The sequence below is a fragment of the Chrysochloris asiatica genome, unplaced genomic scaffold (assembly GCF_000296735.1).
Source record: "Chrysochloris asiatica unplaced genomic scaffold, ChrAsi1.0 scaffold00082, whole genome shotgun sequence".
In the NCBI taxonomy this organism is placed as follows: Eukaryota; Metazoa; Chordata; class Mammalia; order Afrosoricida; family Chrysochloridae; genus Chrysochloris; species Chrysochloris asiatica.
In genome coordinates, this window is record NW_006408600.1 from 6,686,413 (window position 1) to 6,693,842 (window position 7,430).

The 7,430-nt window shown below is 39.4% G+C and overlaps 1 pseudogene; it reads left to right on the top strand.

Annotated features, from left to right (window-relative positions):
* The first annotated feature begins 4,106 nt into the window (after nt 1-4,106).
* On the top strand, nt 4,107-4,830 carry LOC102824471 (annotated as a pseudogene).
* Nucleotides 4,831-7,430: the final 2,600 nt, after the last annotated feature.

The window sequence follows — 7,430 nt, forward strand, 5'->3', positions numbered from 1 at the left end:
AACAACAACAACAACAACAACAACAGATACCCTGGAATCCTGGTGTGGTGCTATAGGTTAATGTGCCAGACTACAAAGTTGTTTGAATGGAAAGGTTGGCAGTTCAATTCCACCAGCTGCTCTTCAGAAACCCTATACAGGGTCACTATGGGTCGGAATTGACTTGATGGCACTTAACAGCAACAACTAGTAGTGTAGTGGTTACAAGTTGGCCTTCTAACCTCAAGGTCAACAGTTTGAAACTGCCAGCAGTTCCACGGGAGAAACACAGGGCTTTCTGCTTTTGTAAAGATTTATAACCTGGGAAATCCTATACAGGGTAGCTATGGGTCAGAATTGACTCGAAGGCACTTAACAGCAACAACAGCACTCAATCATATGTGGTGTTGTGGGATAAGGCACTGGACTACTAGGGCAGTTTGTATTACAAGGTCATGAGTTCAAATTTGCTAGCTGCTCCTTGGAAAACCTATATATGGTTGCTATGAGTTGGAAACTACTCGACGGCATGTAACAACAACGCCCAGTCATATTGCATTCTTGGTGTGGTGCTGTAGGATTAACACTGAACTGTTAACCCCAAGTTGGGCAGCTGAAATCCACCAGCTACTCCTCGGAAGACCTATGTAGGGCCAATATGAGTTGGAACCAATGCAATGGCACTTAACAGCAACAACAACCCAGTCATTTACTGGGAATTACAAAGACTATGGCTAGAATATGCTAAGTAATTCACTGCATCAAAATACCTATTTTTATCTTTTTATAAAAGTGAGATCATACTGAGTGAAAGTTAAGGTTTTGTATCAGCTTGACTGGGCTAGGAATCTCAGTGGTTTGATACTTGAGATGTAATTACATACTTCATGATGAGAACTGATATAATGCCATCAATTCTATGTGATGTCTATTATAAGCATCCAATAAGTTGAAAGGAAATTTCCTTGGGGATGTGGCCTCCTTGCTTGCTTGCTCTCTGCTGGGTCTGCATCTTGCATCTGGCTCATCCTCCAATCTCTGGTTGCTTGGACTTAAGCCTGTGGCCTGCTCTATTACCTGCCAATGCTAAGTGTCATTAGCAGTCTGCTGTCTGATCTGCCAGACCTGCCTGCCTGCTGTTTGACATGTCAATCTTGATTCATTAGCCTACAGCTACATGAGTCAGAAGCTTCCATTCTTCCTACAGCTACATGAGTCAGACATCTAATGCATGGACTTGGCACTTGCAAGAAATCTGAAAGGCAGCTACATGGCTAGCTGATTGGAAGATACCTATATTTGTGCACATTCCAAAGACAAGTGAACTAATGGAATACAGAAATCATCAGACAATATGATTAATATCACATGCAAGTAAAATTTTTCTAAAGATCATAAAAAATGGCTGCAACAGTAGACTGACCAGGCACTGCTAGAAGTTCAAGCCAGATTTAGACAATGACGAGGAATGAGGTATACTGTTGCTGACATCAGTTTGGTCTTGGCTGAAAGCAAAGAATACTAGAAAGATGTTTATCTATACTTTGTTGTACTATGCAAAGGATTTTGATGGTGTGAATCATAACAAGCTATGGATAACATGATTAGCATTATGAAGAATGGGTATTCTAGCACTTCACTGTGCTCATGAGGAACCTGTACATAGACCAAGCGGCAAGACAGAACAAGTGGACATGGAATGGTTTAAAATCAGGAAAGGTGTACACCAGGGTTGTATGTTTTTACCATACTTACTCAATCTGTATGATGAGCAAATAATCCAAAAAACTGGATTATATGAAGAAGAACATGATATCAGGATTGGAGGAAGAATCTTAACAACCTATGAGAGGCAGATGACACAACCTTGCTTGCTGAAACATCAAAGACCACAGTATGGGTTGCACCTCAGTGTAAAGAAAACAAAACTCACAGTTAGTAACTTCATGATAGATAGAGAAAAGATTGCAGTTGTCAAATACTTCCATTTTGGTTGGATTCAGTGTCAGCACTAATGGAATCAGCAGTCAGGAAATCAAATGATATTTTATGTTAAGCAAATGACTGCACCAACCTCTTAAATATGTTCAAAAGCAAAAATTTCAGTTTTTGGACTGAAATGTATCTGATCTAAGCCATGATACTTTCAGTAGCTTCATAGGTATGTGAAAGTTATACAATAAATATGAAAACTATGGAAGAATCAATGTATTTGAAATATGGTGTTGGAGGAGAATATTAAAAACACCATGGACATCCAGAAGAACAAATATATTTGTATTGGAAGAAGTACAGCCAGAATGATCCTTGGAAGCCAGGATGGTGAGACTTTGTCTCTCATACATTGAACACATTATTGGGAAGGATTAATCACTAGAAAAGGACATCATGCTAGGTAACTTAGAGGGTTAGAAAAAATGAGAAAGAATCCCAATGAGATAGTTGGCACAGTGGCAGCAGCAGTGGGCTCCTATGCCAGCCTCATAATCGTTGTTGAACTTGAGACCATTGCTGATGTGCCAATCCATCTCATTCGAGGTGTTCCTCTTTATCTTTGACCCTCTATTTTACCAAGAATAACTAACATTCTTCACCAGCACCATAACTCAAATACATTGGTTCTTTTACTGTCTTCCTTATTCAACCTCTAGTGTTCTCAAATAGTTTGTACAAATGGGATCCTTATCCTGTCTTATCAATATCTCTAAATTTGAGACAATTTTCTTGCAAAACTGGTATTATTGTTGACATCATTGTTGCCGACCAATTTTTATTAAGTGATACTTTTTTTTTAATAAGTAAAAGATACTGAGATATTTTTGAAGCTTGTTGGAGTGATAAAAGATATAAAGATACATTTACTATATTTTAATGCATAGTTTCTCTGCTACTCATAGAGTTTTCAGTGACTACCGATTCGGAAGTAGTTTGTCACTCTTTCTTCCTGTCTGTCTTTGTTTTGTAGCTCATCTGAAACCTGTCCACCATGGGTGACCCTGCTGGTTATTTAAAACACCGGTGGCATAGCCCTCAGAATCACAGCAACTCAAACCACCACAGCACGACAGACAGACGAGTGGTGGCCGTTTGGTTTTATGTCTATACTGTCTCTTTAAATTTCTATGTCAATCTTGATACAATCCTGATGCTGCACAGGAACTTTTTAAAGTGTTGAAGAGCAGGGATGTCAGCTCAAGGACTAAGGTGCACCTGACCCAGGCCATGGTGTTTTCAATAACCTCATATGGATGCGAAAGCTGGACAGTGAATAAGGAAGATCGTGGAAGAATTGATGCCTTTGAGTTGTGGTGTTGGAGGAGAATACTGAAAGTGCCATGGGCTGCCAAAAGAACCAATAGATCTGTTTTGGAAGAAGTGCAGCCAGAGTGCTCCTTGGAGGCCAGGATGGCTAAGCTTCGTCTCTCATACTTTGGACATATTGTCCGGAGGAAACAATCGCTGGAGAAGGATGTCATGCTGGGTAAGGTGGAAGGTCAGAGAAAAAGAGGAAGACCCCTAACGAGATGGATTGGCCAGGTGGCATCATTGATGGACTCAAGTGTGGCAGCGGTAGTGAGGTTTGCCCAGGAACGGACATTATTTTGTTCTGCATGGGGTCACTATGAGTCAGTTCCGACTTGATGCCACCTGACAACAACAACAACAATGCATAGTTATTAAGGGACTATCAGTAGCTCAGTGATAGAATTTTTGCCTTTCATTCAGGAGACAAGGGTTCACTTCCTGGCCATTGCACTTCATGTGCAGCTACCACCTGTCTGACACTTAAGGCTTGTATGTGGCTAGGATTCAAAATAGATTTTAGTGGTTCCTCCAGAGTCAAACTGGCTAGGAAGAAATGCCTTGTGATCTAATTCTGAAAATCAGCCAATGAAAATTCTCTGGATCATAACAGTCGAATCTTTAATAAAAGCTACTCAACAAACCTCAACAAATGTTGCTCAACAAAACTAAATGCTGCATTTTGGAGAGATGGGGGTGGGGTGGGGATGTGCTCATCTGATCAAGGTCCCTGAAACAAGGAGTGGTAGAGTTTGAGAAACCAGCAGCTGGGGGTGGGGTCCTGGTTTTTGGCTTCTCGACAGGGTCCTGTTTCAATACCGAACATGTCTCAGCCTGTCAGAAATATGAAGGTCATTGATTATTCATAGTTCAGGAATCTGATGATGCTGATGAAGATTATGGAAGAGATTCGGGTCATCCAGCTAAGAAAATGTGATCATCTCGTCTAAAAGCTAAAAATAAGAGGCAGTCTGGAAAGAATTCACAGAAAGAAAGTGAGGACTCAGAAGAAAAAGCTGTGAAAACCAAGAAGGATGACTCTCACTCAGCAGATAATAATGAAGATGAAAAAGAAGATCATAAAAATGTATGCCAGCAATGACAGGCAGCTTCTAAAGCAGCTTCTAAGCAGAGAGAAATGTTTATGGAAGATGTGGGTAGTGAGAAAGAACAAGAAGAGGAGGACGAGGAGGCACCATTCCAAGAAAAAGATTCTTGCAGTGATGAAGACTTCCTAATGAAGACAATGACGACAGTGAGTATGCAGTTCAAAAAGAGAAAAACAAAAATACGGCTAAGAAATCCAAACCTGAATGAAAATAAAATAAAATCCCCAAACCCAGCCTAAAGGCAACAGTGATGCTAAGTCCAGTGAAAGGCAAAGGGAAAGTGGGTTGTCCAACCACTTCAAAAGCATCAAAGGAAAAGACCCCCAAAGAAGAGGATGAACAAGAATGCCCTCCAGAAAAGAAAACATCTGCCAGCCCTCCACCAGAAAAATCTGGGGATGAAGTGTCTGAAGATGAAGCCCAGTCTGGGGATGATTAAAAGTGATGATGGTTTGGGGAAAGATTTTATTAACAAAGAAAGAGGACCTCCTTAAGATAGAACATGGTTTGGCTATGGCTTGAAAGATGAGCTTTGAATGCTTGTTTCCATTTGTTGAAGATAACATTTTTTTTTTCTCTCTCTGTCTTTTTTTTTTTTTTAAAGAAAACCATTGTATGTGTAAGTTACTTTTTGAATGTCGTCTTCTCTTTGCCACCCACTCTCCCACCCCACCCCAGTCTCCATGAAAGCCATGCCGCATGAAGCACCAGATTGACTGCTCCACATCTTTATTTTAATGGAAGACATACCACAGTGGTGAAGCAATAAGATTTAACAGGAACACTATAAATATTTTGCTTATTGATAAATAATAACAAGTTGAACAGTAATCAGAACATGCAGCAAGGTTTTAATTAAAAAGGATTATTTATTTCCCTGCCTGTACTTAAAAAAACAAACAAACAAACACAATTCACAATTGTCCTCTAATATAAGCTTTTATAACCTATATACCTGAGCTTCTATGTCTATTTTAAAATCATAAATTTAAGCTTCCACTGATGAGAGGCAGGTAGGAAGTGAAGATGAATTCTGAGTTGTTACATAAAGTATTCATATTTTTATCTTGGGAGAGGCTTTCCAGGCCTTGTTGCAAAAGGGTGGGGGCAAGTTTTCATTTTTATTAACCACTTTTTATTTATGAGATAAGAGCCAGTGATCCTTTATCCTGCTGCAGTCTTTAAGAAGCTTGCATCTTAAAAAAGGCAAAAAAAAAAAAAAAAAAAAAAAAAAATGCAGGGGCCGCCAAAACTGAAATCACTCTTGATTTCAGATCTCATTCTCTAATGATTTGTTCATGTTTTAAAAATATATGTGTACATGTTCTGTTTCATGGATAAACTTTACCAAGTGTGTGTCCCTTCCTACTCCTATCACTGAGGAAAAAAAAAAAGAGAGATGAAAAAAACCCTAGAATTTAAATGGCAAGATCAATCTATATATCACAGTGCATTTCTTCTCAAACTGACAATGTTGTTTATGTTTTAAGCAAATAAAATATCAATTAATGTGAAACTCAACAACAACAATAAAAAACCTAATTGCTGCTTGGTCCTGTATCATCCCCATGCTAAAATGACACAGGACAATGCAGCATTTAGTTTTGTTGAACACCATGTCATTTTATTGTGCATGAGTTTGCCATGAGTCAGGGACCAAGTCCACTAAACAACTCATGGGTTTGCCATGAGTCAGGGGCCAACTGTACGAACAACAATATGGGCCAATTAACATAAAGACAAAGAATCTATATGATTTAAAAGCAGAGGACTCAGAGATTTTATCGTTATTAAGTAAAAATCAGTTTGTTCGTTTTAAAGAAAACGAATGGATTAGTGAAAATAGTGAGTCAAAGAGTAATGGCCAACTGTTTTTTGGTGTTTTTTTTTTTTTTTTTTTTTTTTTTATTTCCCCATGGACTTCATTCTTCTTGGATCAACTATCAACATTCATGGAAGCAGCAGTCAAGAAATCAAACAACATATTGCATTAGGCAAATCTGCTGCACAAGACCTTTTTAAAGTGTTGAAGAGAAAACATGTCAGCTTGAGGACTAAGGTGCACTTGACCCAAGCCATGGTATTTTCAGTAACCTCATATGCATGCGAAAGCTGGACAGTGAATAAGGAAGACCATAGAAGAATTGATGCTTTTGGTGTTGGAGGAGAATATTGAAAGTACCATGGTGGCTGTGTGCCATGGAATCAGTTCCGACTCATAGCAACCCTGTACAGGGTTTCCAAGGCTGTAAATCTTTATGGGAGCAGAATGCCTCATCTTTCTCCTGTGAAACAGCTGGTAGTTTTGAACTGCTGACCTTGTGGTTCACAGCCTGATTTGTAATCACTACGCTACCAGAGCTCTTTTGAAAGTACCATAGGCTGCCAATAAAAAACAACAAACCAACAGATCTGTGTTGGAAGAAATGCAGCCAGTGTGCTCCTTGGAGGCCAGTATGGCCAAACTTCATCTCTCATACTTTGGACATATTGTCAGAAGGGACCAGTTGCTGGAGAAGAATATCATGTTTGTTAAGGTGGAGGGTCAGAGAAAAAGAGGAAGATCCCCAGTGAGATGGATTGGCATAGTGGCAGCATCAATGGGTCAAGCATGGCAACAATTGTGAGGTTGTCCCAGGATCGGGTAGTGTTTCTTTCTGCTGTGCATAAACTCACTATGGGTCAGTACCGACTCAATGGCACCTAACAATACCAACACCAACAACATTTCCCCCATACTCTTTCTTTTGGAAACAGCACTCTGACTTTCTTGTATGAATTACTCATATTCATATAGTTCAGGCAATGTTAATTCCTCTATTGGTTCAAGGATTATAATTATGTGATAAGTTAAGTGTCAATTTGACTGGGTCAGGATTCTCAGTGGTTTAGCCTTTAAGACGTGATAATCACTCATGATGAGAAGTCATATAATGTAAGGAACTCAATGATGAAATCTAATGTGGACAGCCAATCAACTGAAAGGAATTTTCTCTGGGGTATGGCCTGCTTCCAATATATTGGCTACTTGGGAAAAGC